Source organism: Eumetopias jubatus, unplaced genomic scaffold (assembly GCF_037043125.1).
Source record: "Eumetopias jubatus isolate StellerSeaLion01/CBP00866 unplaced genomic scaffold, mEumJub1_p1.0 scaffold_8, whole genome shotgun sequence".
NCBI classification, from domain to species: domain Eukaryota; kingdom Metazoa; phylum Chordata; class Mammalia; order Carnivora; family Otariidae; genus Eumetopias; species Eumetopias jubatus.
Genome location: NW_028274814.1, coordinates 137,055,670 through 137,062,159, shown reverse-complemented (window position 1 = coordinate 137,062,159; position 6,490 = coordinate 137,055,670).

Sequence of the window (6,490 nt, the reverse complement as noted above, 5' to 3'; positions counted from 1 at the left end):
TGGGGCGCAGTGTGGTGGAAACAGGGTCACTCCCAGGGCCAAGTCTTCTCTTTTGGGGGCTGAGTCTTGGTGACACTGTGAAGAGTTGGTCCCCTCTTCCCTTGCAGGATTAAGTCAGCCTTTCGGGGGTAGCATGTGTCTCGAGGCCCAGTGTCCTGCCCCTACTTAGCCCTATTCATCTGGGCAGCTCTGGCAAACCAGCTGGTGTCTCTGGGCTCTAATCCCCTCACCTGGGAGATGGGGATAATCACCCTGCTTCAGATGACTGGGAGGGCTACATGGAAGAGCCCTTTCCTCAGCACCTGGCCCTGGAAAGGCACCTCATGGGGACATTCTGTCCTCGGCCTCCAGAAGAGCTCAGCCTCCAATGGTCTCCAGGGCAAAGCCTCTGAGCTGGTTGGCCCGAAATCTTTTTATAAATATTCTGTGGGAAACTGTTCTTCTTGGTTTCGTAAAGTAGGCCTTGGGTCTGCTTTGCAATTCCAAAGCCATCTCCCGTGGAGGTGGACCTGGAGGCAGGCCTGCCACCCATTGCCCAAGGCTGGCCTGCTTCCTCCTGACTTAATCAGGGGGCAACAGGTTCATTTCCCAAACACCTAGTGTGCCCCGGGCCTAGTGTGCACCATGCCTAGTGCGCCCCGGGCCCGCAGAAAGGAGCCAGCTGAGGCCCTGTCATCTGCGTCCGTACCACGCAGCCGGTGTGGGTGGGTAAATACAATTCTTACACACACACACACACACACACACAAACATACATTCTTCTAGTGTTCCTTGTGACCAATAAACTGCTTACCTTTTCCAAAGTGTTACTGAATTCACAAAAGCTTTAGTCACTCAGTGTTTTCTCAGTGGATGTTATAATGACAGCAATTGTCATATGATACCCAGGGGCATTTGTGTGCGTGTGCGTGCATGTGTGTGCGTATATTTGCATGCGTGCGTGTGCGTGTGCGCGTGCAAGTGTGTGTGTGCATGTGCGTGTGTGTGTGTGTGTTAAGCAGGTCCCTCATTCTTGAAAATGTTGGGATCTGCTGATGTAGTTCAATATCCCGGACTTACAGGTGGAGGCACTGAGGCCCAGGGAGAGGAAGGGACTTGTCTCAAACCTCAAGGGCAGAGTCCACTCCAGGGTTCAAGCAGCCGGGAGCCTGGTTCTCGAATCTGGGCCCGGGGCCCTGGGTAAAACGATCTTGGGAGATCCTGGCTCATCAGGAGCCAGGTGTGGCAGCTCGGATGGAGGCAGGAGCTGTGGGCTGGTAGGAAACTGAATCAGCCAGCTACTAACACTGCCCCCTCCACCTCCTCCCCACCCCCACTCCTTCCGTGGATGGCCTGGCCACATCGCCATTGACCTCTGCTGTTTAAACCACCGCCTCTCACAGTCTTCCAGAGAATTGCTCCCACCTGCTCCCAGTCACAGTCCTTCTGGCCGATGCCAACCTGCCAGGCCTGCTGGGCTGGTAAAGATCAGTGCCCCCTGCGCCGCCCCACCGTGGTCCATCAGGCCCTCCTAGGGCTCGGTCCTGCACCTTCTTTACTTTTTTCTTTTTAACTTCAAAACCTCGACAGGTAAACTTTGATAAGCAGAAGTCACTGTCTTATTCGCCCAGCAATGAACAATTCCATCCTTTAAAAGTAAATAAGGGCTAAAACCAGAGGGTACAGGGATGATCTGGCCCCCGTCCCAAATCCGAGTGGCCAGCTGGACTTAGGAGAAGGAGGCCACGCACGGAGGCTGCAGGGAGGTGCGTGGAGGGCTGCCAGGCCAAAGGAGGATGAGACAGCACCCACAAGTCCTTGCCAGGCCTGGGGTGACAGAGAAGCTTTCTGACACCAGAATAGGCCCCTGTACCCTATGCAAAACGTGGCTTGGTTCCACCCGTCCACCAAGCAGGCATGATTTTTATGAGCTTGTGAAACAGACCGGGGTAGAGAGGCAAACCTGGAGTGCTCAGTGATACTGAAAGCAGCCTGGGATGGTGCCAGGGGTGGCGTGGGGCGGGGGGGGCCAGATTCCCTGCCTGAACGGACGGGGAAGTCCGTGGTGTCAAATCTGCGTCCTTTGTCCCTCGTATTCTCCTTTTTTTTTTTTTTTCAGGCAAACAATAAGAAATCATTGAAATTAAACAGTAGAAGGACAGTGAGCTCACTGGGCATAGGGGATTGAAACTTATTTTTTTTTAAGATTTTATTTATTTGAGAGAGAGAGAGCACGTGCAAGCAATGGGGAAGGGCAGAGGGAGAGGGAGACTCCCCACTGAGCAGGGAACCTGATGGGGGCTCCATCCCAGGACTCCAGGATCATGACCTGAGCCGAAGGCAGACGCTTCACCGAATGAGCCACCCAGACACCCTGAATTTAACCGGCAACACAGTGACAGGAACTGTTTGATGTTCTGGACAGACTTTGAGAGGATGTCTTCCCTCCAGGCCATGTGATCACTTTACTAGTTAATACATATTTAATCCCAATACATTGATCTGCAGATCTATTAGGATAAAGTCTAAACAGTGGGATACTTAAAAATTTCTTCTCAAGGTGGGTGAAGTAGGTGATGGGGATTCAAGAGTACATGTATCGTGATGAAAAAAATAAAATAAAAATGTATTCTTTTTTCAAAAGATTTTTATGTATTTATTTGAGAGAGAAAGAGAAGGAGCAGAGGGAGAAGCAGACTCCCCACTGAGCAGGGACCCCGATGCCGGGCTCAATCCTGGAACTCCAGGATCATGACCTGAGCCCAAGGCAGATGCTTAACCAACTGACCCATCCAGGCGCCCCTAAAAATGTATCCTTAATGTTAAGTCAAACATGGCCTTCCTGTTTGTCCTCTGGTTTTTCATGCTATTCCCTAAAGCAAAAGACAACAAAATGGTCCCTTCTTCTGTGGGATGGATGAGCGAGCTCTTACACTCTTGATGGGCATATAACCCATTTCCCTAAATCATCTCAGGTTGAACATCTGTTCCCTTCAGTTGCTCTTTAAAAGGCATATGTCTCAGACCCTAAAGTCTGCCTGCCCAGCATCTAGCAGGCACCCAACAAACGCCAGGTCCTCTTTCTAAGTGTAATCGATCTTGCTATTCCAGCTTCTCCATGTCTCACTAGACCCAGCTGTAATACCCGGAATAGCACCTGTGTACCAAAGATTACCCTGGGACTGTCACCGCCCTTTCCAAGGAGTGCAGCTGAAGACTACTGCTGCCTGCTTGTTTGACTCCGTTGTTTTGTTTCAATACTCTCAGCCAGATCGCCCTGAATTTAGAATGACCTTGACTCACCTGTAAACCGCCGGGTCTTTACCCCATGAACAGATGCCATGTCAGCTTTTCGGTAAGTTGCTCTTCTGCAGTTGGCGGTGTGAACCTATAAGCCCAACTGTGTGTGTATCAGTTCAGTTTCATATTACTGCTCATGCTGGGCAATTAAAACCCTGATTCTGTTTCTGCTGCATTAGACATTCCTTCCATTGTGCTCAACATCCTTTGCGTTCCTTCCTGGGAGATAGGTTCTTGCTACTTTTGTTGCTGTGGCTTTAGGAGGGCAACCGACATTGAAACGAGCTAGGTTTTGCCCAAGAAACGATCACCCAAGTTAGGAATGTCTATTTCTCCATGGACAGAGCCTCAGCCTGATGTACGTCCCGTGGAGCAGCATTTTTCTTTGTGTTACAGTCTTCTGGCCACTTCGCTTGTGTTTTGTTATGATGTTTTAATTCTTTTTTGGGCTTGCTTGTCTGGATTACATTATTATTACAGATTATTACTCTGTCTCAGGGCCCTTCATGTTCCCAGGAAAACTTCTGAGACAATGAGGTAGTTAGTCATTGTGCTCATCAGAGCTAAGGAACACATAAAGTCTCACCCAACACCTCCTCCGCTTCATAATACACTCTGGAGAAGCAGCATCTTTGAGAACAATTCCACAGTAGACGTCCTCAGGGTCATGGCAAAGAGCCTCTAGTGTTCTGTTCTCATTCTTTCTCCAGATGGCCAGACAGACTCCGTGTGGCTTCGCACAGTTGCTCAATGCAGAATTTCCAGTTGTCACCACGTTTACGTTTGCAGGAACCTGAGGACACCATTGCCGTCGGTGACCATTATGTCATTGTTAATAGACTTCTGAATGTGTGGTGGGACCGTACCGGCGATGTGCATCCACAGGACCATGTTCTGCGGCCCCCAACCCATGGCGGACCCCGCGGCTTGTCCTAGACCAAGCACCTAGCTCTGGCAGATGTGCAGGCCAGATGTGGCGCCGGGCTCTCGGCTCTCCAGAGAGAGGGGCCCTGGAGGCCTGCGGGGTATGGGGAAGCCCCCAGTGGCCGAGGGGAGCTTCGCAAGAGGCCGACATCATCACCCCTATTCTTAAAAATAGGACGAGGTGAGAGCATTGCCCAAGTGTCAGTAGCAGCACAATGTTCTGGAACTTCCCCCGCCCTCTGGCACCTCTGCCCCATTCCTTCAAGAAAAAGAGAACAGTGCTTAACGTGGCCTTCGTGGCTCTGGAACCTCTTCCTCCCTTCTGTCTTCTTGTTGTTGGTGTCCCTGTCCCCCATCTCGCAGCTAGGGCAGCTCTGGCCACCTCGCCCTTCTTTTCCTTCTTACTCAACTAGGGAGTGACTGGAGGGGTCTCCTCACCTTCACTCTTACACTTCTCTTCCCTTTGGGGACATTTACTGCTTCTGCAACCACGTCTCTCTGCAGAATCTGTGGAATAGGAGATGTGGCCATAGGTCAGATTCTCTGACCGGCTTTCCGTGGAGGCACCATTGCACCCTCTGTGGATCCGATATGTGTTCAATCCTGCTTAACCAACTGAGCCACCCAGGCGCCCCTATCTTTCATGATCTTAACCATTTTTTTTTTTTTTTAAGAGTACAGGCAGTTTATTTAGTGGAATGTCCCTTAATCTGCATTATACAAGCTGGCTTCTGTATCCTTTGGAAAAGTCCTCACCATTTTTCAAACACTTTCTTACTTTTTTGGCATAAGAAAATGTTCCAGGGTCAGTCTTCCAGGATTCTCCCAGAAGCATGATTCTGCCCTGATTCCTGCAGAGAAACCTCCACTCCCAGAGTCGTGAAACCTCATGCCCACCGGCCTGGTCCCTATGGACTCCTCCAGCCTGAAGCTTAGACACCCCCACCTCCAGTTCCTGCTCCCACACTTCTCTCTTGTTAAGGCGACAAGGAGGCCATGGAGTGCCAGCTCAGCCCTTCCTGGCTGGGCCCTCTTGGGTTCCTGGCTGGGCTCTCTTGGGGTCCTGGCTTATGTCTCAGTTTCTTCATCTGCAAAATGGGGTTGGTAGTACTCTCTATCTCACAGGGCTGTTGTGAAGATAAAATGAGACAGCACTTAGCCCAGTGTCAGGTAGGAGGGAAATGCTTGCAAAGGAAGGTTGTCAGCCTTCACGGGTCTGCCCATAAAGCCTCTCCTGACTTCCCAGCTCCCACCTCCGAGGAAAGAGGCCTCTGGGCACTCTGCACCCTAGAGTGGAGTGAGGTGAGTCCAGGAGGATCTATTCCATGAGTCTGCCCCTTACTCAGTCTGGAAGTGGTACAGGGAGGTCCTGAGCCTGAGTGCAATTCTGGCTGACCACCTCCCCCCCCCGCAACACACACACACACCTGTTTCCCTTGCCTTCCACTCCCCATTGTACTCCCTCTAAAATATATATATATAGTGTGTGATCTACCAATCCATGTCTCAGGCTGTTAATATATTATTTTATTAATTTATTATTTTAAAAATACATAGCAATGCGTTGGGAGTGTTTTTAAATGTTTGCATAAATGGCGCCAGGCAATAAACCTCATTCTTCTTCTGCTCATCACACATAGGTGAGGCTCTCTGACCTTCCATGAACTGTCCCATTGTGGTTATTCATCCATTCCCTGGGGAGGTGGTAGTGGTGAGGAGAGCCACCTATGACCTCCCTCTTCCTCCGCTGCAACATCCTTGTGGACACCTCAAATGATTTGTGTGGGGTACTTAATTTTACCCGTTGCCTGCTTGACCTCCAGAACCACTGCCCCAGTTTTAAGGGTGTGGGCACGTTTTCTTGGAGGTCTTTCCTGGCCATACGGGTGTCTAAGCCTCTCCAGGGCTCAATGTCCCTAAATGAACATAGGCACAGCGGTCCTGACCCACACAGCGTTGTGAGGGTGACTGCAAAGAGCACTTAGCACAGTGCCTGTGCCTGCTGTCCCGGCTGTCACCCCAACCCCCAGGACTGGCCAGTCATTGGTGCGTCTGCCCCAGAGGAGTAGCGATCAGAGCAGAAAAGGCTCTGTGGGTCCTCGCAACCAAGGGCCTCAGAGTATGCGGGCAAACTGCAGCCCGGAAAGAGTAAGGAGTTTGGGCCAAGTACATGGCTCGTGGCAGCTGACTCTGGCTGTCCTTGGTACCTGAACCAGCACAGCTGCAGAATGAAGTCCGGCTTGACCCCAAAAGGCCAGGTGTTGTGCCAGGTGTCTGCCACTTCCTG